Source organism: Macaca mulatta, chromosome 7 (assembly GCF_049350105.2).
Source record: "Macaca mulatta isolate MMU2019108-1 chromosome 7, T2T-MMU8v2.0, whole genome shotgun sequence".
Lineage (NCBI taxonomy): Eukaryota > Metazoa > Chordata > Mammalia > Primates > Cercopithecidae > Macaca > Macaca mulatta.
This window is the reverse complement of record NC_133412.1, coordinates 27,355,940-27,381,617: the sequence shown is the minus strand read 5'-3', so window position 1 is coordinate 27,381,617 and position 25,678 is coordinate 27,355,940. Positions and strand designations below refer to the sequence as shown.

The 25,678-nt window shown below is 39.1% G+C and overlaps 1 protein-coding gene across 5 annotated transcripts in view; it reads left to right on the top strand.

The window, feature by feature from the left end:
* The window catches only part of ATP8B4 (ATPase phospholipid transporting 8B4 (putative)), a 315,343-nt gene that overhangs the window by 132,687 nt on the left and 156,978 nt on the right, over positions 1-25,678 (top strand). The window lies entirely within an intron of this gene.

Genomic DNA, 25,678 nt, shown 5'->3' with positions numbered 1-25,678 from the left:
TGTGATGTTTTGAAAAGCATTGTCGCTGATCCTGTAAAGTTGAATTGAGAATGGAACGGAGTATTTTTTGGGATTCAGTGAAAAATCAGGCAAAAATGTCCATTTGAGAGATTACCCACAACCTTGAGCTCCCCTAGGGTAGGGGTCCTCTCTCTTGATGGCATTTGTGTCCCTTGAGCCTACCACAGTATCTGTTGAATTTTCAAACTAAGCTGTAACAAATGTCCTTGCAGAGAGGGCAACCTACAAGACGGGCTTGTTCTGTTAAATTTTGCTAAATCCCATCATTAGCCAATTCCAGTGCATAGGATGGTGGTTTCTGTAGAATGTGCTCAGGCTATGGAGACTGGCTTTTCACTTTTTGGATTTTGAGATACTGGGGAAATCAAATGGGCTTAGATCTGAACTAGTAGAAGGAGTGTTGAGTCCTGTGGAGTTGGTGGTTATGGAGGATAATGTTGGGGTTCTGCCCAGATCTCCCTGTCTTCCTGTACTCATCCCCAAGCACCCACGTATATTACTTCTAAGAGCTTGCACCTGCCACTTTCTTCGTGGCATGGCCCTTGGGATGTTGGACCCGGTGACCAATTGGGGCAGGCACGTGAAACAGCAGCTCCCCTGCCTCAGGTTGGACCAACTCTGAGGTGTAATTTGCACTCCTGAGTGCCCCTCAAGCTTGGGCTGAGGACAGAACTTGCCTGCAATCATGTTCTTGCTTGGTTTCTTTCCCTTTCCTGTGTTGCTTCTCATCTCCCTTCCCAGTTTCTCCTAGAAATACTTTCTTAACAAACCACTTGCATGTGGATACTCATCTCAGGATCTGCTTCCAGGGAAGCAGGTATAAGATAGTAAATGCATAATTAAGCCCATGGCAATATTAAGATAAAATATTTTAAAAGTGTTTTGGCCCTATCCTTGGCATCTGTGGGCCACAATTCAGGAATAAAGTAAAATGGCTGGAGGGGATCAGGGCCCTGGGAGTCCAGGTGTTACTGGGGTGGGTGTCACATTGGGTTGGGCACTGCCAGGTGCTCGTGGCTTCGCTTGTGTATTCCTGGCAGAAGGTCTTGGACTTAAGGTCTTCAAACTAGGGCAGGAGCCATTGGCATGTCCTGGAAGGAGGCAGGGCATAGTCGGCTTTGGAGAGGAGGACCCTAAAGGGAAGAAAGTGGGATGAAAGTAGCAGTCAGGAAATCTGGGTCTTTGTAAGTGATTACTGTGTGACTTTGGGCAGTTGATTTTCCTTCTGGGCTTCAGGTACCCCTTCTCCTGTGATCAGGAGCCAGGAAGGTGGGTGGCTACATTCAGATTCAACACGTTTATTGAGCAACTACTATGTGTTCGCCCCAGTGCTCCTACACTTAAGTCTCATAAAACCCTAAGGTGTGGGTAATAGTGCCCCAATTTTAAAGATGAGGAGATTAAGGCCCCAAAGGGATGACTAGCCCAGGGTTTCATGGCAGGTAAGAATCTACATTAGAGTTCTATCCATTCATGATACAATGTGTCAAGTGTGGACTTTGTGGTCTGATCAAGTCTTCTCTATTTATTTTATGTTTGAAGGGCTTTGTATATAATCATAGAAATATAAACATCATTATGTAATATATATGTATTTACCTATATGTTAATATACATATGCAAATACACACATACATCCACACTTTCAGTGCCTGGAGCATTACTCATTAACATTCTTAGCACCAAGTGAATTATAATGTAAACTTCAGCCACGATATAATTATGGAAGTCAAACCCTTCCCTTTTAACCTTCCTTTACAATTTCACTTTTTTTGTTTTCTTACTCTATTCCTTTCAAATCAGGACAAATCTTCTGCCTTTGCAAACTGTTGTAATATGTGAAAGTGCTTAAGAAATGGGTGTTCTTTTAGCTTTTGGTAAAATCTTTTGATGACTTTTGTTTTAAAAGTAAGTAGCGGTGGCATGATTCCTTATTGTAGAAGTTAACGTGACTGCTGCACGAGAAGTGCACATTCTCAGCCCTAGGCTACAAGATACTGTTGGCGAGTCTGCGAGTACCAATGCATACTTAAATGTTTCATAAGAGGATGTTTCCTCAAGTCATACTAACTATTCCTGGCTACCATGAGAGCAACTGTGCAGATGAGGGGCAAGTGAGAGGGATCCTGAAAGTTCCTGCAGAGGTCACCTAATCCCATGCTCCTCAAACTGGACATCATATTAGAATCACTTGGGGGAGTTAAAAAATACCCACATCCCATTTACAGCCCAGAGCAATTAAACGAGGGTCTTGGAGATGAGGCCTTGGTGTTTCTTAAAGTTTCCAAGATGAGTCTAATGTACAGACAGGTTTGTGAGCCTCTAATTGAAGCCATGTCTCTACCCATATCTGTTTATACTTATATTTTATGTCTGATTTTAAAAGACACTCAATGGCCAGGTGTGGTGGCTCATGCCTGTAATCCCAGAACTTTGGGAGGCTGAGAAGGTGGATAACCTGAGGTCAGGAGTTCGAGACCAGCCTGACCAACATGGTGAAACCCCATCTCTACCAAAAATACAAAAATTAGCTGGGCATGGTGTCAGGCACTGGTAATCCCAGCTACTCAGGAGGATGAGGCAGGAGAATCATTTGAACCCGGAGGGGGAGGTTGCAGTGGGCCAAGATCGTGCCATTTGCACTCCAGCCTGGGCGTTTTTTTTTTTTTTTTTTTTTTTTTTTTAGATTAAAAAAAAAAAGACACTCGAGGAAAGGAATTCCGTTTAATCCAAAATGGTAACCATCTATACACCATTGGTGGGAATGTAAATTACTCAGCCACTGTGGAAAGCAGTGTGGATATTTCTCAAAGAACCTAGAACAGGACTACTATTTGACCCAGCAATTTCATTAGTGGGTATACACCCAGTGGAAAATAAATCATTCTACCATAAAGACACATGCACACATATGCTCATTGCAGTGCTGTTCACAATAGTAAAGACATGGAATCTTCCTAAATGCCCATCAATAATGGACTGGATGAAGAAAATGTGGTATATATACACCAAGGAGTACCACATAGCCATAAAGAAGAACAAAATCAAGTTCTCTGCAGCAACATGGATGCTGCTGTAGGGTATTATCCTAAGTAAATTAACACAGGAACAGAAAACCAAATACCACATGTTCTCACTTATAACTGGGGGCTAGTTATTGAGTACACATGAATATAAAGATGGGAACAATAAACATTGTGAACTACTAGAGAAAGGAGAAGGGGAGCAGGACAGGGATTAGAAAACTACCTATCGAGTACTATGCTCACTACCTGAGTGGTAGGATCATCTGTATCCTAAACCTCAGCATCACACAATTTTCCCATGTAACAATCCTGCACATGTATCCCCTGAATCTAAAACAAAAGTTAAAATTATTAAAAAATAAAATAAAATGATAAGCATAGTTTTTCACATAATAAATATTTTAAAAAGTCGAGGATTCTCTGTTTGTTCTTCCAGGGTGCTACCACCCCTTCTTTGTGTCATTATTAACAAATAGAGTCTGTATCACTTCTTAACATTTTTACTTCTCCAACGTCTTCTAAACTTAACATTTTGCATTAGAATAGTCTGAGATCAGATGCTTCAGTGCAATTACCCTTCATTTAGTCGGGATATTTCCCTGACACTTTTAGATTTTAAATTGTACTTGACTATAAGCTTTTTGTGCAGCGTTCTACCTTATATTTTCCTGCACATTGATAAACTTTGCTTAAATCTCTGAAGCTCTCGTAGGCCTGTTTCCATCAATCTTATTCATTTTTGGAAACTGTGTGTATTATGGGGAAAGGAAGGAGCTTGCTTTTACTACTGTGGAGTATTGTCTCTGCATTTTCCAAGTCTGGTATTTCCAGAAGCTGCATAATTGCATGAACAAACATACTCTTTCAATAGGAACAACTTGTTTAATCAACTTTTCTAGTTTAATTGAATGATGACTCCCATTGGATATTAGGATTTAAAATTCTGTTTCATTTTTTCTTTGGTGTATATTTTTTTCCTTTATAAAAGCAGCATATATTCATTAAGAGAAATTTAGAAAACAAGAAAAAGTGGAAGGAAGAAAATAACTTTCATTCTTCCACTATCCAAAGTAATTATGGTTACTATTTTCTTATATTTCCTCTCTGTCTTTTTTTCTATGCCAAGATTTCTTATAATTATGTATTTACATTTTTATCTTTCTGCTTTTACTTTACATCATATCATTATGATTTCTTATTTCTTTATACATATGATTTTTAGGGGCTATATAACATTCTAACCAGTGCATATCTCACAATTCACATACCATTTCTCTGTTTGGTGTTTAGTTTGTTTTCAATTTTAAAATATAATTTATGTATCTTTCTTGATCTAGAACCAGAAATACCATTTGACCCAGCAATTCCATTACTGGATATTTACCCAAAGTATTATAAGTCATTCTACCCTAAAGACACATGCACACATATGTTTATTGCAGCACTATTTACAGTAGCAAAAACTTGGAACCAACCCAAATGCCCATCAATGATAGATTGGATAAAGAAAATATGGCACGTATACGCCATGGAATTCTATGCAGCCATAAAAAAGAATGAGTTCATGTCCTTTGAGGGACATGGATGAAGCTGGAAGCCATCATTCTCAGCAAACTAACACAGGAACAGAAAACCAAACACCACATATTCTCACTCATAAGTGGGAGTTGAACAATGAGAACACAAGGACATAGGGAGGGGAATATCACATACCAGGGCCTGTCAATGGGGGGTGGTGGGTAGGGGGCAAGGTGCGGGAGAGCATTAGAACAAATACCTAATGCATGCGGGCTTAAAAACTAGATAACGAGTTTATAGGTGCAGCAAACCACCATGGCACATGTATACCTATGTAAAAAACCTGCACACGTATCCCAGAACTTAAAGTAAAATTTAAAAAAATAAACATTTGTTGACTTAAAAAAGTATAATACATGTAAATCCCCAAACAGTAACAATTGAAAACAATTTGAATATATTTTATATTACAATAATTAACTATATAGCATTTAAAAGTAAAGTATATAAAGTAGTAGTTCTGGTCTGTAGCATCTTGATAGCAAATTTGGGTATTGATTCAGAGGGGTGGCTAGCAGATCCTTCAGGCAGCTAGGAAGGACCTATTCCCACTTTCCTTGTACTTCCAGGTTAGAGGCATGTAGACCTATGGTCAAGAGATTTATAATTTGTTACTGTATTCTTGGAAACAACGTACCCAGGAAGGTGGTGGTAGGGGGGTGGATATATATGATATTGCCTTCTGGTGGATTTTATCCAGTGTGTCAGTCTTGGGTAAGAGTGAATTATTACTCTTATTAAATATTCTCTTACTTTTTCTATTTGAGCACTTGTAACAAAAAAACCCAGAGATCATTGAACTCAGTGTATTTGCAGCTGACACACATTTTGTGTGTGTGTGTGCGTCTTGTAAGGGGGAGAGTGAGATCTTGTTGATCACATGGGATAATTAATGTACCCTCAATTGAGTTATTCCGTTTCAATTATGGGCTTAAAATTAGAGTGGTTAAACACAAGGCACAGGACCAACTGCCTGAGTCTTTTATCTCTAGCCCACCCAGATTATGTATACATTATGAGGGTACCATTGGGGCTAGGGGAAAGGTATTTTGGGTCTATAGGAACAGACTTGCAGATTTGAAAGGAGATTTTGAGCAGAAAAACTTGATTCTTTTTTTAAAAACAATATTAATAAAACACACTTTTATGAGTGTAACAGTGACACCCATAACAGTGAGTTCAGAAGCAAGCTAACAAGAGTGGTCTCAGTGCTTTTTGAACTCAGTGAAGTGGTTTAAAAATTAATATTCAACTCACAGTAATACTGCTTCAAAAACAATTTTGCCTTCAATAAGTTAATTTCAGTTTCTTAAGTCTTGGACTGATCATTTCTTGGGCAGTTTCTGGTTCTCAGCTTTGCAGATGGAAGGGTTCCTTTGCCAATGGGCTGGTTTCTGTATGTGAGCCGTGACATTATTGTAGTTCTTTTAAATGATTTTCCACTGTAATCAGTTATTATATTGCATGAATACAATTTTTAAGGATTGAATTTCTAAATGGTGACTATTTTCCCAAATGAGGTGCATCTTGACATAACAGGAAATTATAACACTTTCAAAACTGTGCACATGGGTTTTCAGTGGCATCTCTTAATTTCTTTTTAAAGTTTATGTGACCCAGATGTTAGCTGTTCTCTTTTTCTCTTCTTAAAGCTCCTTCAAAGAGCCCTCTCCCATAAAAGGCTTAGAGGGCAAGGTAGAGTTGACTGAAGAATCTGTGGGGGAGAAACTTGAGGAGCTTTATTTCTTATACTCCTTAGTATGAAATCCTGTTTCAACATTTTTCTTCACCAAAGTTCTCCTCCTCAGTTTTTGACCTTTTTAATGTCTCCTTCCCCCATTCTGTGCTCAGGGTAGCTGGCTCTATTCTCCCCTCTCTCGGTGTCTGGGGCACTGATCAATTAGCTCTTCAATGACTGACCTTTGCTGGGGGGCCAATTCTATCAAAGGTTATTCTGAGACAATGACATCCCTGCCACCAGCCTCCCAAAACTGGTATTAGCCATCCCCACCTCATATGTGTGCACCCAGAGCACCCAGTGCACCTGGAGTACCTCATGCTTCCTTGCACCTATTGCTGTCAAATAAGAGTCTGTTTATTTGTTCATCTCTTCCCCTAGACCCCAGACTCCTTGAGGGCAGTGACATGGGTCCTAATAGTCCATGTGTCCATAGCACCTAGCACAGTGGCTGGTACTCAGAAGTGTTTCTTAAATATGGGATGGATGGGTAGGTGGATGGATGGATGGATGGATGAAAACCATGAATCCCTGCTGCTACTCTCAATGTTCCTATAAAACCTCTATCATATCCCTGAGGAAGCCCTAGCACATGCTGATTGACATTGAGCCAACTGGATTATCGGAACGAAATTCGTCCCCTGTTACCAATAGAGCCTCTTAAATCTCCACTGCTGTTTGTGTGCTGTCTTCCATGAAGCCCTCTCCAAACTCAATTCCACTTCTCAATACTTAACTTTTCTTCTTTCCCCCTGCAACTCCATCATACTGGACTGAACACTGGACATTAAGCAAATTTAAAATCCAGTTAGTGTTTATTGTGAAGGAATGCCAAGATTATGGAAAATATACTTTACTGCACCATAGACAGTAAGTTCTCACTTAACATCATGGATAGGTTCTTGAAAACTATGACTTTACATGTAACGAAATGTAACAAAATCAAGTTTTTTCTCACCTATACTATAATAAAAGACTTTGAACTCAACAACGTTATTTGAGGACCTGCTGTATGTTGTTTCACTTAAAGTCACAGTTTCCAAGAACCTATCAGCAATGTTAAGTGAGGACTTACCATATTCTCCATTAGAAAATACCATCAACTTTCTTCACATCTCAAAAATCTATTCTTTCTCCATCATTGGAATCCATTACCTTCCTTCTTCAATATTCAGTATCACTCTCAATTATATTTGCCAGTCTTCCTCATCTCACAGCTCTTCCACAATACCACTGCCAGAGTCTTCTTTCCGTATGTTGCTGATGATGTTACTTTTTACAGTAACCCAAATTTCCCAGGTCCGTTTGAGTCCTTAGATCTAATTTAGACATCATTACTCTTACTTTCTATGCTGTCTACTTCTATCTTTTCCTTTTCCTTCCAGTATTGCACATCTAATTCTTATCAAAGATCAGTAAGTAGGGAGAATTAGAAAGTGCCTAACATGGAATAAGGAAATAGATCTCAGTTTTTTAGAAAACTGGTCAAGTTTAAAAACGTTCCAGTGCTCCTGAGTTATAGCTTCAAAGCACCATTCCCAACCAGGTTCCCAAAACCTACCAAGGTTTTCTACCACCCAGCATTGTCACATCTACAGAGCCTGTATACTGACAAGAACTTTTGAGAGCTGTACGTTCCTAATGAGATGAGTCATTTTGCTCCGCACCTTACCCAGAAGTAAAAACAACAAAACGTGAGAGTATCCTGGCAATTCTACAGATAAACCTATCCTGTACCATATACATATGATTGCATTATATTTGGGGAAAACATTATATCTTATTAAACTCTGTATCCTCAGCATATTGTAGGTTGGTGCAAAAGTAATTGTGGAATCACTTTTACTTTTGCACCAACCTAATAGCATTCTGCCTGACACAGAGTAGGCAGAGAATAAGTGTCTACTGAGTGAAAGAATGAACAAATGAACAAACATAGACCCTCTCAAGTAAAAACTAAAAACAAGTGAATATTAGTCTTCTAGGGCTGCTATAACATGTCACCACAAACCATGTGGCTTAAAAACAAACCATCATGAACCAACTGCTTTAAAACAACTTTGACCGGGTGCGGGCGCGGTGGCTCACGCCTGTAATCCCAGCACTTTGGGAGGCTGAGGCAGGTGGATCATGAGGTCAGGAGATCGAGACCATCCTGGCCAACATGGTGAAACCCCATCTCTACTAAAATACAAAGAATTAGCCAGGCTTGGTGGCACGCACCTGTAGTCCCAGCTACTTGGGAGGCTGAGGCAAGAGAATCGCTTGAACCCAGGAGGTGGAGGTTGCAGTGAGCCAAGATCACACCACTGCACTCCAGCCTGGCAACACAGCAAGACTCCATGTAAAACAAAAAAACAAAAACAAAAAAACCCAAAAACAAACAAACAAAAAACTAACAAAAAAGCCCGGCAGAACTTTATTCTCTTGCAGTTCTTTAGGCAAGAAGTCCAAAATCAAAGTGTTAGCAAGGCTGTAAACCCTCTGGAGACTCTAAGGGAGAATCTGTTCCAGGCCTCTCTGCTAGCTTCTGATAGCTTTAAGCATTCCTTGGCTTGTGGCTATGTAATTCCAATCTCTGCCTCCACCTGCACATAAGCTTCTTTTCTGTGTCTCTTCTTTCCTTCTCTTCTCTCGTAAAGACACTTGTGGTTGGGTTTAGAGTCCACCCTAATCCAAGATGATCTTACCTCAAGATCTTTAATTTAATTATGTCTGCTAAGAGCCTTTTTCCAACTAAGATCATATTCACAGATTCTGTTGCAAATACCTTTGTACTATTCAACCATGACAGTAGGATGTAGTATAAAATAATCTCAATTATTTTTAAAAAGGAATATTGTGTAGAGAAGCAGAGAGGAAAAAGAAGAGGAGGAAGCAAAGATGGAGGAGAGGGAATCATAAAATGCACCCACAAATTAATTGTAGTTAACTCTGATCTCGGTAGCAAGATCAAGGGCGATTTCTATGTTTTGTTTGTACTCTTCCAAGTTTTCTTAATTTACTACCGACACCAATTAAAAATGCATGGAAGAAATTAACCCATTGAAATCATGTCAGGAAGTGTAAAGCAAAATGCCCCTGTAGTAAAAATTTGCTGGGAGGAAAAATTGATGAGAAATAGCCAACAAATGCTGTTAAAACATTTGTTTGGTTTGGTAGAGACAACCTTTGAGCTCTGAATGAAACCAAATTTCTTCACTATAATATTTTGATCTCTTTTATCTTTCAGATTTTAAGATCCTAAGAAAACTTTACATTTTTAAAATTAATGTTCTAACATCTCCGAGGCCTTTGTGGTTGAGGTTTGAGTTTGTTTGTTTGTTTTTTTCAAAAGAAATTCTGGATCTCCTCCCAATAACAACTGAGAAAAGATGCATAAACCTATTTTTTTTTTTTTTGAAAAGAGAAAGAAAAGAGTTTTAAATGGCACATAGAACTTGGTGTATCTTTAACTTCCATTATCATCTAAGATAAATGCATCCTGGTTACAAAAGACCCTGCTATTTTGGTGATTCGCTGCAATAGATTTGAGTTCAGAGCTGAGGGAGAATCAAACTACTTTGTGTAATAAGGGAGAGGTGAGAGGGTGGGGAGAGCATTGGAGAACCCAGGAAGAGGTCAGGCCATAGAGGATGACTAGGTCTTTACAGGCTTGTTGAAGAGGGAGGCTAAGAATATGCTGGATGAAAAACGAACCCAAATCCACCATCTCCTGTCCCTCCAGCTATGTGCTCTGGTGCAATGTGGTCCATCACAAGTACCATCTTCATATGCAGGCTGCTCATTGTAAGACTCTTGGGCAACACGGCAGTGAGAACCTCTGTTGTCTTTCTACCCCATAAGGCAGGAAGGTGTTGGGAAAAGTCTACTAGCCTGGTGTCAGGAGGCTGCGGTTCAGTCCTGCTCTGCCATGAACTGGCTACATGACTGAGGACCAAGGACTTGAGTTTTCTCATCTGTGAAACAAAGATATTGGATATCAGTCATTTTCAAACATTTCTTTTTCCAATAAGCAGAACCCTTTTCAAATGAAATCTTATGTACAGTGCAGTTGCTCAGAGCGGGTGCCCTCGGCTGCCCTCTCACCCTTTGTGGTAGATCTTGAGGATCCCCCACAAGCATCACAGCACTGGATGGCACCTCTGCACATGAGGTCTGAGGACCGCCTGCATCTGAATCACCCAGGTGCAGATTCCTGGGCTCTTTCCCAGACCTCTTGAATTAAACTTTTTGGGTCTGGGACTGAGGACTGTATTTTTTAATGAGCACTTCATGGAATTCTCATGTACATTGAAGTTTGAGTACCATTGGGCCAGATATTTCAAGGTCCCTCTTAAGGTTTAAGTACTGTGACTCTGTGATCCTCTTCAACTTTGGCGTAATGGTGAGGAGCCAAAGAATGGAAGTCAGTGACTCCACCTGGTAAAAGAAGTATGAGGATGGATTTGATGGTAATAGTAATAGAGATGACAGTGGAACAGGAGGGTAGGATATAAAAGTTACAAAATGGATTGGGTAAGAAAGAAGAACTTTAATCATAGAGTCTTCCAACAATGAAGATAAATCATATTCCAGATGGAAGAAATTGTAGCAGAAGGTGTCCGGAGACAATTCAAAGCATGAGGCTACTAGGGTAATGTCCTGACCATATTCCTACCGTCTTTGTTTGTCTTGATAATAGCACTCTATTATATCACGGCACATAGTGTCATAATGGTGTCCTTAGCTTTCATTTACTTGCCAATCTTTATGGAGTGCATCCTGTGTGCCAGGCATTGAGCTAGATTCTGCAAATACAGGTCAACCCAAACAGATATGTTCTGTGCAATCACAGAGCTTAGTATCTGGTCAGGGAAGTAGGCAATAAAATAGCCATGCTAAGTAGTGTATAATTACAAACCAAGGCAAGTGCTGCTAAGGAAAAGAGTGTGGTTCTAAAGAAAGGTATTTTTTGTGAGGGTTGGTAGAGGTGAGGTGAAGCAGTTTAGGAATGGGTTCTTTAAAGGAGTAGTACATTTTGCTGAAAACATAATGATGACTAGGAGTTAACTAGGCAAAGGTGGTGATAGGAGTGGGAGCAATGGGATGAGAAGAATTCCAGACAGAGGGAAATCATGTGCAAAGGTCCTGTGGAGGGGAAGGAGGATGGTGATTATGAGGGACTGATTGACAGAATTCCAGAGAATAAGGCGGAGAGAACAGCAGCAGCAGACAGGGCTGGAGAAGCCATCAGAGGCCAGACCCTTCAGGGTCTTCAAGCCTACGTTAAGAGTTTGGGTCTTTTTTCTCATAACAGAGGGATTGTGTGGAAGGATTTGTCTTTGGAAAATCTCATACTTGCTGCATGGGAAGAAGCTAATGCAGAGGGGTCAAGATAGATATGGGGAGAGGCTAACTGCCTATTGCTATACTTGTCTGTCTGTCTGTATTACTGCTGTGACTTACTTGAGGCTGAAGCAATCTCCATATTCCCATGTAGGTAATATGCAATAATTACATGATAGTGGGCAAAATGCACTAAAGTGAATTAAATAAAGCCTGTTGGAGCAAAAGCAGAATATAGTTTAGACTCCTCTTTTCTTCCCTGCAACTAATATGGGGCAAGGAGAAGTATTCATATATTGTGTGTTTGTGCACATTGCTGCACGTGAGAGCGTGAGGTCCTTGGATACCAAGCCCATCTTTACCCTAGTGTTCTGTGTTACTGGGAGTCTCTTGGGCACTGCTGGAAATTAACATGTATGGGACAGTGTCTGACACTTAAGGAAAGGGGAGGGTTTAGGTCTGCCTGGACTTCATTTCTTAATTAGCAGAGCTCAAGATACGATTTTAAGCAATGCTTACTGTTTCATTCGCAGCTGCCCCCAGGTTGCAGCACGTTGGGCAAGCCAAAATGTGACAGGCAGCCCTAGACACCCGGTGGAGAAGCAGGAATAGACTTGCTGGGGTTTGCGGTGGACATTTCCCTCACAGAGGCACTTTTTGAATTGCCTGGATGGCGAAGAGTGTTCACCCAGCTGGCCTCAGCTGGTTACCTTGCCCCTTTCCAGGCATTTGTGTTCTTACATGCTTTCCCCTTTCACACTGCTAAATTTAAGGCTTCATTTTCAAATCAAATGCTCGTCTGGCTGGCTGCCTCAGAAATCACATGTGGAGTGCTGAGAGACCCAGGCAGGGGATGGTGCCCTTGGTTTTGGAGAGTAGGTCTGGAAACCATATGAACTGTAAATAGTTTCAAAATGTGAAAAAAATTTAAAGCTCTGCCAAAAGGGAAGAGCTGAGGTTTTTTTCTTTCTAGGCTCAGTTATTAAGTATCTGTTGGAAATTACCTACCTCTATCATACAATCTGTTTACTCTCTCTGTCCGTCCAGGGTGGACAAATCCAGACTTAACCCCCATGAGAACTCAGCTCTGCAAACGCTTGCTTTATTAGAAATAAGTTTTGGGGTCACAGAACCATAGTTAAACTGCTAGATACATAATTTTTATGGGAATTTACTTTTTTTCATTTAATCCTTCCTTTGAAACTTGAGTAATACAAATATCTTAATATTTTTAAAAATAATAGAACTTAATTTTCCAGTAAGAACAAGACAAATAAAACATGAGAAAAGGTACATGGCTTCCTTAATTTGCACCCCATCAGATAACTAACGTGCTAGAGTATCACTTCTCATTTTGAGAAATACTTTTCAGCGTATGTCCTATTTTCTTTGTTGGACTTTCTCATTTTCACCTGATCCTTCATTATAGTTTAAAAAGACTTTTTTTTTCTGCCTTTGGTCTCAATTTTTGTGGGTGCAGAGGTGAAGAGATGCTGTCATGCTTTCCACACTAGGATACCAGGGGCACTTTTCATTCTGTTTTGATGGATATCTTTAGATTCTTTTTTCTTGCTTTCTCTGTATCTCATTTCTTACTCTCCTTCTAAGGATGATGAAGGAAGAACATTGGAATTGAGATCTAAAGAATGATAGGAAAACAATAAGCAACAGAGGCCCTATTAAATAGGGAACACTTTAGAGTATTAGATGCCTAAAAATGTAGGGATTATAGTTTATGCAGACAAATATGCAAAGGACTGTGGTATAAATGCTTGTAATTGGCCTGCAGATTTTTTGGTGTTAAATTTCAAATCTGGTACTGATAATGTCAAACTAATAAAAGTTTTACCCAAATGTACCTAATTATGGCCACAATCACTGGCACGAAATCTCCTGATTAACCAAATTGAAAATATCGTTCCCAGTAGTGGCTCTTGAGATTAAGAAAGGAATTCAGAAGAGAGAAGATTGGTTATACATATATTTAGACATATTTTTACAGACTATAAATAAGACCATAAGGTCTTGAAACCCCTTGATAGCTAGAAAGCAGAGAGGGCTTGGAGGAGTATGAGGCCAGCCTGTCATTGCTATTAAGCAGAAAAACTTCATCCTGGAGCTGGGTGGAGCATATAACTTAGAGTGTTTTCCAGAAAGTAATTAAAAGGACAACTTTCTGGCAGAAAGTTTTCATCTTCCTAATAGAGAAAAATGGAGTCTACTCCAGGCAAAAATCATCATATAGATATATCCAGGGAGTAGAAAACAACCTAGAGACTTTGGGGTTTGAGTAGTGCCAATGAATAATGAAGGCATTGCATTAGAAGGTCTTTATTATTTATCTTATTACTAAAATATGAGAAATGGAACTGCCATTTGATATACCATCCCTGAACCCAAAGCTTTCCCCCGTTCCAGGGACTTACTGTGGTCAACGGGGCATGGAGAAACAGATTTAGGACCTTTACCAGAGGCCAGGTTTACCCAGACCTGATGGGTTTGGAAATAGAGGATTTTTTGGGGCACTCTAGTTCATGTCATAGGTTGGGCAAAGGGAGGGTATCGCAGTTCCTGCTTACACTCTAATCCTATTGGCTCGAACTGGAGAAAGTGATAGGGCTCAATAATAGAGCCATTTTTCTTGGAGTCATTTGAATTATTGTCCCAGCATTAAGAACAGACATAGCATGGATGCTCTGAACCAGAGGAATCTTCAGGTCTATCTTATTTCTGCAAATACTAAGTATCTCCCATGTACCAAAGATGATTAACATAGCATTTCTGTTTTCACAACTCACAGTTTGTGGGGGAGGGAGACAACCAAGTTTTTAGTTTCAATATAATGTATAAGAGGATGGATGTGTTGATGGACCGCAATGGAAGCACTAAAGAAGGGGTACTTAGGCCTGTCTGGGGAACAAAGGAGGCTTCTGAGAAGTGAGTTTTTATCTAAAATTCATCAACTAAAAATGTGAAAAATTCAGAAAAGTAAAAAGGTCTACTTTTTAGGGAAACGTATTATCCCTTATTGTTGCATTTTTTTTTTGCAAATATACATATATGCAAAAGAGCCCATGCAATATATGCAATCTTGTTTTCCACTTTTTTCTTTTGGAAAAAAGTTTTTCTTTATTTCTTTTATTGTCTAAACCGTTATCCTTTGCCTTGCAATGATTCATCCTGTCCTTACCCTCTTCCCATACTTTGTCGTTAGCTTTGTTACACTTTCTTAGGGCCTTCTCAGGAGACATAGCCATGTGAAACTATTACTCATGTCAGCTCTAGAACTAAATATGCTATGCACACATTATGAGTGACCACATAAATAGCTAATCTGTTCAAATATTCATTCACCAACATGTGTTGAACCCCTACTATGTGCCAGGCACTCTCCTATGTACTAAAGATACAGAAATGAGGAAGCTAGATAAATCCCTGCCCTAGTGAACAACATTCTAGTGTGGAAGACACATAATAAACAAAATGTAAATAATAAGATTTCAAGTAGTTGTAAGTACAACAAAGAAAATAAAATAGGGGAATAGGATAGAGAGTGATAGGGTGGGAGATGAGGAGATGATTTTAAAGAGGGTGGCCAGAGAAAGCCCCTTGAAGAGGTGATATTTGAGCTGAGAGGCAGCTAGCCATGCCAAGATCTTGGGTAGAAGAAACAACAAGTATAAAAACTCCAAGGTAGAAACGAACCTGACAGTAAGATGTCTACTGTGGCTAGAGTATTGTGATAAAGGGGAGTGCTGAAGGGCTGGCAAGAGCCAATTCCTAGAGGTAGTGATAGAGAATTCCAATTTTATGTTAAATGTGATGAGAAGCCAATTGGAGGGTTTTCAGCAGGAAAATTATATGAATAATAAAAAGATTTCTCTGGCTTCTATGTAGACAGTAGACAGCAAAGAGAGACAAGAGCAGAATGACAGTGACAAATTTTGTTTTCTACTCTTGTCCAGGTATGATGGTGATGCCATGGACTTGAATGTTAGCAGTGAAGGACATAAACACGAGTAGAATCTTTCTTTCTTTCTTTCTTTCTTTCTTTCTCTTTCTTTCTTTCTTTCTTTCTTTCTTTCTTTCTTTCTTTCTTTCTTTCTTTCTTTCTTTCTTTCTTTCTCTCTCTCTCTCTTTCTCTCTCTCTCTCTCTCTCTCTCTCTCTCTCTCTCTCCCTTCCTTCCTTTCTTCCTTCCTTCCTCCCTTCCTCCCTTCCTTCCCTTCCTTTCCTTCCTTTCCTTCCTTCCCTTCCTTTTCTGTCTCTCTCTTTCTTTCTTTCTTTCTTTCTTTCTTTCTTTCTTTCTTTCTTTCTTTCTTTCTTTCTTTCTTTCTTTCATCATAATCACCATCACTCATGGATTTTCAGACACACATGCACACACAAATAGAACAGTACAATGAATCCTTTTCTATGTATTACCTAGCTGCAGCAACTTGCTATTCTTGTATACTTGTATACTTCTTGCTATTTTGTATCCATTTTTATTTTTTTTTTCTGGGGTATTTTAAAAGCAAATCCTATATGTCATATTCTGTTATCCATCAATACTTTAGTATTTATCTTGAACATATAAGGACTTAAATATATTTAGCCATACTACCATTACTCATTTGACAAAATAGCAGTAGTTCCTTAGTAAATATCTCCTAGTACCCACAGACTGAGATGTATTTTGAGGGTAGAGGCAATAGGAATGTTGCTGTACTGGGTAGGTATGAAGAGAGGCACCAGGAAACCTAGTTGTTGGCTGAGGTTCCAAGATGGAGAAAACTGGGGAAGAAGCATGTGGTGGTGGTGATGGTTGTTTACTGCCTGGTCTAGGAAACCAGAATTCTATCAAGATATTAGTCATTCTGTAGTTGCATTATTGAAGCTTAGGGGAGAGATGTGGGCTGAAGATATAATTTAAAAGTCGTCACACTTTGGGAAACTGAGGCGGGTGGATCACCTGAGGTCAGGAGTTTGAGACCAGCCTGGCCAACATGGTGAAACCCCGTCTCTACTAAAAATACAAAAAAATTAGCCAGGCATGGTGATGGGTGCCTGTAATCCCAGCTACTTGGGAGGCTGAGGCAGGACAATCGCTTGAACCTGGGAGGTGGAGGTTGCAGTGAGCCGAGACTGTGCCATTGCTCTCCAGCCTGCCTGGGCAACAAGAAGGAAACTCCGCCTAAAAAAACAAAAACAAAAACAAAAAAACCCAACTCATCCGAGGCTGATTACAGTGCCCTACGCCTGTAATCTCAGTACTTTGGGAGGCCAAGGCAAGCAGATCACTTGAGAGCAGAAGTTTGAGACCAGCCTGGGCAACTGGGCAAAACCCCATTTGTACTAAAAATATAAAAATTAGCCAGGCATGGTGGTATGCACCTGCAGTCTCAGCTACTCAGGGGGCTGAGGTAGGAGGATTGATGCCTGGAAAGTCGGGGCTGCAGCAAGCAGAGATCATGCCACTGCACTCCAGCCTGAGCAACAGAGACCCTGTTTCAAAAAAACAGAAAAGGTCATTTGGCCACCTAGGATGAAGATTCTGGGCCCTACATAGTGGGGAGAGGAGCTCTAACTCTCAGGCACTCTAAAGCTTGAAGATGGGCAAAAGAGAAAGGGCTGGCTAAGGGCATGAGAAGCAATGACTAATGAAATAAGAGGAAAACTAGTTGTATGTTCTGGAGTTAAAACAAAGAAAGGGTTTGAAGAAAGAGGGGGTGGCCAACTGTGATAAATAAAGTGAAGACTGAGAACTGATCATTGGATTTAGTAACATACAGGGTGACCAGAGAGGTTGTAGTTGGAAGGATGGAGACAAAATCCTGATTGGAAAAAGCATGGACAGTGAAGAAGTAGAGAAAGTGAGTGCAGATAGCTCCTTTGAAGACTTGAAATCAAAATCAGAATGTACAATCCTTATAATGAGGTGCTTCATAATAATAAAAAATAGCCACAATATTTTAAATGTATATATTTTACAGTTTACAAAATGCTTTAATGAATTTATTTCATCTGAAAGTGTTTAAATGTTAGGTGGGTTATGGTATTTTAAAGACCTCAGTTTTCTGAATAAAGAAATTCTGAGGGGTTGATAACAGCCAGTTTTGGTAGGTCATGGCAGGGAATTCCAGTCTCAATCAATATCTTGCCTGAAGGCTGGTTGGTGCTGAAGCTTGGACTCCAGTGCATGTTTTCCAGTTCTACAACACATACTCTTCTACTATGCTGCATCATTTCCTTCATAAACAAGGGGGCCAATGTTCTCTTCTTTAAAGGTATAAAAGTTAAATTCCAATTTCTGGTCCATTCTGAATAGAATTTGGTTTCTGCAAGTGTCAAGATTGTTCCTAAAAAGTCATCCTCAAAGAACAGACTCTTACTATAAAATTTCTGGGTTTTTGTTGAAATGACCCATCAAGATTTGTCATTCATGGATTTACATTGCCTCAAACTCTGTTTCTCCTTATAATGAAGGTGCTGAGGGTACAAAGCTGATGGTCTAATGACAGGAAGTACTCTGGTAATTGTAAGCAAGAAGATTTATCCTGGTCCTGAGAAAACTATGAGTGACATAATGGTTGAAGCTTCAGCGAGTAGAGATGTTTTACCCATGATTATAAATAAATCCTGATTGAAATCTGTTGGCGTTGATGTTAAGCCATGATTCTGAGAAGACAAGCCTAGAGGGACCAGAGTAATACAGTCCAGACATATAGTTTTCTGATGAGCTCACCATTTATGGGGACAAAACTTGGAATATATTGAGAAATGAAAGTTAATATATCCTTTATTAGACAGTCTTTCTGGTCTATCAGTTTTCTCACTGGACTTTTGATGACAGCTGTATGGCAAACAATCTAACACTGAGTTCATTCTGAAGTGCAGGTAATCTTCATTGTTGATGGGAAGAATATCCACATACTCCAGGTATCAGAAGACAGAGATAGTTTAGTTGCGGTTATTTAAGAGCCAGACTTATATTTTTCCACTAGTCTCCAGGTTTTTTGATAACCACAGTCTGTATCTAATTCCACTTGCAGCTCTGACACTCAGCATAGTGTCTAGATTAGAGTGGTCATTTTGTACACATAAGAGTGGTCTTAAACTCATTAATGAAGGGTGATGATACAGCATATGCCAGTGATCAACTCATTAAGAATTCTAGGGCCAAGCTCGGTGGCTCATGCCTGTAAGCCCAGCGCTTTGGGAGGCTGAGGTGGGCAGATCATTTGAGGCCAGGAGTTCAAGACCAGCCTGGCCAACATGGCAAAACCTTGTCTCTACTAAAAATACAAAAAATTAGCCAGGTGTGGTGATGCACATCTGTAATCCAGCTACTCAGGTCGCTGAGGCATGAGAATAGTTCAAACTCAGGAGGTCGAGGGTGCAGTAAGCCAAGATGGTGCCACTGCACTCTAGCCTGGGTGACAGAGTGAGAATGTCTTAAAAAAAAAAAAAAAGAAAAGAAAAGAAAAGAAAAAAAAAAGAATTCAACTTATGTGCTATCCCATTTTTGAGGAACTAGGGATAATAAACATTACAACTTATTTTAAAGTGACATCTTGAAATTTTCTTAAAAAGTGTTTGGGACAATATTACTGCTAACCTAATAAGTATATTAACTCCTGATATTCCAGTGATACCTTTAATTGTACTTTGTGCTATAAAATCAGAAATGCTGTTTCCAGAATGTTAGGTTTTCTGGCCAGAGCAAACCACATCACACCAACACTTTTGCTTTGTGTTGCTATGGCTTGTATTATTAGTTGACATGTAAGGCAGCCAATATTTTTTTCTAGTTTAAGAGACATTAGGTTATCACTTAACTTGGCTCTGTATAGGAAGATTGATTGAGACTATCACTAGAGGCAATGAAAAAATATAACATAGACCTTTTATCCTGGAACTAAGATATCCAGGTTTTCTTCTCCATTGGAAACTATCTTCTTTTGGGGTATTTGTTTTTTTCAAAAGGAGGAGAATTACTTGTGATTAAGCTTAGTAAGAGTGAATTCTCTGATTTTTTCAAAATAATGTGTGGCCACTTAGATGAAGAGAATAGTTGATCTACTTGGCTAAGGTGATAGTACATTTTTTAAATCAAAATATGTTCTTCATGTAAGAAAGATTTTGGGAACAGTGATTTTTTCCTATAGACATTATTCTTAGGATAGTTAGGTGGTCAGTGATTATCTGTAGAATATTTTTAATGGATAGATACTAGAAATGTATCTCCCAACTTTATTCTACTGTTGGCAAAGGAGGTGAAACAGATGACCTCAGATTTTACAGATTTGTTTTCCCCAAAAGTTTTAAACTTGGATGGGGGAAGCACAAAGATTCATGGCAACTTACCTGCATTAACTTTATAGTATTGAAACTGAAATGACAGAAAGGTAAAGCTTAGAATTAAAAAAAGGAATATTGGTTCACATCTGTAATCTCAGCACTTTGGGGGGCCGAGGCAGGAAAATCACTTGAAACCAGGAGTTCAAGACCAGCCTGGGCAACAAAGTGAGACGTCCCCTGCCCCCTGACCCCTAAGGAAATGTTATAAATACATGAAGATGTCAATAGCAAATCTGGGAATGGGCTCTCAGTTTGTAGTGGATGTTTTGCTGTGCCACCCACATCCCCCCTTAGGACTGCAGAACATGTTTTCCCAGCTGTCAGGAGTGTTGCCCACATATAACTTTCAGCTGGCAGCCCTCTCTGGGAATTGCCCTTGGCTGACTAGAATGTTTTGTTTAAGGACATTCCTCCTTTTTGGGGTCATCCTGCATCCAATGACTAAATCATGCCATGATATAAAGTCCTGCTCCCTTTGATCCTATTCTAAAGGCCTGTTGCAGCTCCAGAGCTTTCCGTGGGTGTGGCTGTTGCTTTCACTGTGGCTGCATCAACAGCCCAACTGCTCCCTCTGCCCAGCAGTACTTCCTTCCTCTCTTACAGGTGTTAATCCCAAGAGAACTTGCCAATTAACCTCTTATACACAAAGCTCCCTCTAAATCTACTACCCAGGAATCCAACCTAGACCAATAGCTCTGTTTTCTCCAAGGTCAATCTAAGATATTTCCTCTAGCTTTCATAAGTGAGAACAGATGGAATAGTCTTTCTCTGAAATCATTTTCTTTTGAATTCCTGTGGCTTCATAATCTATAGCCATCTATTCACAGAATCCTACTAAGAATCTACAGAAGATAGAGTCTTAGGAGGTTCATTTGGGCAAGGGTTTCAGTTTAGGAAAATGATGAAAGAGAATACAATTCCTGTACAACATTCAGCAGGCTTACTGTTCAGGTAAAACTTAGTGAGTTGATCATTTTATTTTCAAAATAGGAAGGCTAAATTGTGTGTCTATTTCTGCATCTGAATAATGCACAATAGGATTTATATAAATTAGGCAGGGCATCTGTAAGATTGATTACTTTTTCTCAGCAAATTGTTAAACTAAATTCTCTATGCTGTAGCACTACATCTTTCATCATCTCCTCTTATTCTCACCCTCCTCCCTGGCAAAATTGGTGAGAGAGCATCTTCAGCAGCTGACCAGAGACCTCCCTGTGTGATTTTTGCCTCAGCATAAGCATTTTGCTAAAATGAAGGGAGAAAAAGGGGAAAATCTGCATTCTTTAAAATAAATAGATTCCAAAGACATGAGCATTATGTTCATTCTCAGTGTAATGAGATCCTGTTCACCAGTCTGTTATTAGGGGATTAGGGCCAAGCTGTCTGTTTTCCTCTAGCGCAGCCCTGATGGTGCTGGGATTGAAAAGAACCAGAAACTGCTGCTGTCCACTGAGTGTTTGTGTCAGGGGATCATGATTGTAAGCTGTCTTTGGATCAACTGGTTTTAAATGCCAGGAGTGTGCACTGTTGCCGTGATTGGGTCCTTTCAGCTCCTTAGGGTCTAATCTTTTTCTATATAGCTAATACATAATTACTCTGGGAAATAAAGTAAACAGGAACAATAAATATAGATTTATTAAGAGCATGAGCTTTGTAGCCAGACAAACTTGGGTTCTGGTCCTAGACCTGCCACTTACATGTGACCTTGGCAAAGTTTTCTTCTATTACTTCTTCTTTTTCTATTCTTCCTTCCAGTTGGCCATTAAAATACTAATATGTGTAATGCCAAAAAATTTAAACAGTACAAAAGAGCATAAAATGGAAATGAAGTCTCTCTTCCACCCCAATTTCTCTCTTCATTTTATTTCTCTATTGTCAACCACAGTAGTTTCTTGTGTATGTTTCAAGAAATTTTCTATGCCTATAAACATGTATAATATATTCTACATGCACTTACTTCTTTTTACATTACCTAATAATGTAACTAACAGCATATTTCATATTAGCACATATAGACCTACCTTATTCTTTTCAGTGGCTGCACTATATTCCATTGAGTGAATGAACCGTGATTAAATAAGTGTTTCATGGTACATCTATCTAATTCCTCTTGATGGACATTTTCGTGGCTTCTAATCAATTTCTGTTACAAATAATGCTGCAGTAAATATCCTGGTACATTCATATTTGAGTACCTGTAGGATCAGTTTTCAAAGTATGTGGTTATTTAAACTTTTGATAGATACTGCAAAATAAGGCAAAGATTGCATGAACCTCAGTGTCCTATTCTATAAAATGGGAGTCAAAACAATACCTTACTCTAGGACTGTTGTGAGGATTAAATGAGATAAGATACATGAATAGTGTTGCCAGATGTAGCAAATTAAAATAAAAGACTCTATTTAAATTTGGATTTCAGGTAAACAATAATAATGTTTTTGTATAAATGTGTCCCAAATATTACATGGAATCTATACTAAAAATAATTTGTTGTTTATCTGAAATTCAAATTTAATGAGGTGCTATTTATTTTATTTGGCACCTTATACATGAAGGGATCAGTACCGTCCCTGGAATGCAGTAAGCACTAAATAAATGTTGGATGCTACAATTTTTTTTTGGCATTCAGGCAAATGCTATCATTCAACAAATGTTTTGGAAATGATGATTCTATACTCCTTAGTTTATTTATCATTCATTCACTACATACTTACTGAGTGCCTGCTGTGAACTAGGCATTGTCCTCAGGATGAAGTCCTCAGGATGAAGTGGTGAACAAAACAAAGTTTATCAGCAAGGGAATACTTTTGAATGTTATAGGGCCGACATATGCTTGAGATTAAAGAAGAAACCAAGCTCAGTGTAAGTGGATTGATTGGTTAATTAGGGGAGGTCAATTATATTGACCTTTATTATCTTCTGTCTCTAGTACCCCAACACTTCTGTAGCTTGTGAGGAAATCCCCTTTTCAGGAATCCATGTTGCTGGTGGGAAATCAGGAGCATTAGAACGTGGAAAGGATGACCTTGATGAACCCATTGAAAATCCCCTCTTGTTTCTTAAGCTTTAGCAATACACTTGCAATATTGCTTCCAAAAGTGTTGCTTAAGGTCAACACTTGATTTTCAGCTTCTGAAAGCAATGGTCTAGTGACATGGAGCATGGTAGGTGCTGCCTCACTCTCAGACTTTCATTTTCTCAAGGAGATTTTCAGCAAAGTCTAGCAGCTCTTACCTTGCTATGCCTCATCAGGAAGAAGCAGGTACAGACCAGTTTATCAAAAATTATTAGTTGCAGTTGCTATCTCTTACCTCCTTTTCTTAGAACTCAGAGTTCTGAGAGTAGATGTATAGTGGTATATTTTTTAAAAAATTGCTTCAAATAATTCTAGTTGCTGTTCTGTGGCAGTTAAACTCCGTATGTTTTATGGTGCCTTTGGAATTTAAATTTTATGAATTTTTTACTTGGATTTTGGCTTATTTAGCAATTGGCTTGTGAGTTTGCTAAGGTAAAGTCTATCTCATTATCCCATATGTATTTTTAAAAAAAACCTGATTCTAAGACGCATTAACTAGATTATGTCAGAGTTTTATACTCTGAAATAATTATATGATGCTGAAATTTGAGCCACATTTTAAAATCTTACAACTTCTCCTTTCTTTGCAGAATATTCATATACTGCAATTCATCTACAGGAGCTTTTATCTTTTGACAACGGCAAAAGCAAAGTTTGAAGGTGCTGAGTCTGTGGAGCCAGCATCACCTTCACAACCCAAAAGGCCATCCTATGTCCCTCTAGAAGAGCTGTGGTGCAAGATTGCTTTAAACACGAACCCTGAGAACAGCTGCATCACACATGTAGAGCCAGGGAGTGTCTGCTTTCATGTTTCAAGTTGGTGACAAAACCCAATCACCATACAGGCTAAAATTTTAGAAGTCTAGAAATATTCTGAAGATGAGTTTTAAAGCAAATAATTTTGTCTGCCCCTCCAGTGCTGCTGGGACATTTTTTATATATTGTTGTCAGTGGTGGTGGTTGTAGGTAGGACAAGAAAAATGGTTGGATTCAAAATACAGATTATTTAAATTCGTTTACAGGTCTTTATCAGTTTATGCTTATTCAGTAAGTTTGGGTACTTCTGTTGCTATGACCCTTAGTGCTCATTAAATGTATCTCTGAGTTCCCAGTTAAGTATAGTTACATATATCAATATTTAATAAGATAGAATAGGGAATAACATAAAAACTCCTCTGATTGTATTGTACATACTGATTGTTCTACAGGGATATATTCAAGTCAGAGGTTAAGCAAGGCATCTCACACAGCCTGTGGCTTACCAATATCTCCAGGCTCTTTTTCTGTAAACTCTAGTTACATTTGTAGAGTGTTACTTTCTCCTCTTTAAAATAATCTATTTTGTACTTCTTTTTCTTACTCTTTGTTCAGTTTCTGATAACTTTGTCAAGTCATAAGACACTTTCCTATCATGATCTTACTTTGTGTGGGCTGTGCTTTCTTCTTGTTAGGGTGCTGTCCACAAATCTGAAAAGTGTGTCCAATTGTCCATTGTACAGGTTATTGATGAAGTAGTTTGGATTGTGCCAGGCTCAGCGTCAACATCCAGGACTACTGCCTACTGTTTCTTGTATGATCCTTCCTAGAGCTTGTACTATACAAGTTGGAAGAATAAGAGTTTGGAAATAAAATGCAATATCATCTCAACTTCTTCCTGAGGCAGGTGCACTTTCAATAGAGACTTCAAGGCAATTTGGTAGCAGTGCAGTTTCCAAAAATGACACAATAGCCTTCTCCATCCACTCATGCCTATTTTTTTCTGAGATACTGTTTGCTGAGAAGTGTCACTAAGGTGCCAGAGGAGGTGTCTCTAGGAGAAATTAACCAGCATGTAATTCATACCTGTAAAGATAAACGAGATTTAGAAGGCTTCCTAGGTTCTTCTATTGTTGTCAAACTAGATAAAGTTCAGAAAAGTGTAGCATTGGAAAAATGATTGAATTCTGGCTAGAGATGAAAATACTGCAATTGAAAAATTTCCAGAACAACATGTACTTGGATCTGTATTAAAGAAAAATTCTTTGAGTGTTTAAGCCAAATGATCCAGCAGAGTTGATAGTGTGAGGCATATTTCACAGTTGAATAAATATTTAAAACTATTTTCCAGGCTATAAAACAAGTAAATTAGGTTAATTTTTTTTTAAAGTACAATGAAATTAACCTGTCCACCTCAACTTGTTGGGCAAACCTGCTCTACTCATCCCAACCTTTTCTCTTAGAAGGGAATCTCTGAGAAAGAAATGTGATGAAAACTTCCAAGTTAGAAAACAAAGCTGGTTTACATTTCAGGGAATTTCAGAAGGAATGATTAGCATCATGGTATACTGACCCAGGTGGTCTGTATCCAGAGGGCCTGTCTGGTTTTGGGCAGCCCTGACTAAGTTGTCACCAGGGGCCAGATTCAATGGACACAAGAGCTTTTCATAATAAACCCCTTTGAACTGGGTGGAGGGTGGGCTTGGGGCTCCATCGTATACATGAGCTGCACAGAAAGCAGTGCAGTAGGTTGACCGTGTTGTTCTCTATTCTGAGCTGCCGTCCTGTTAGAATACCACCAAGCCTGTCCTTCA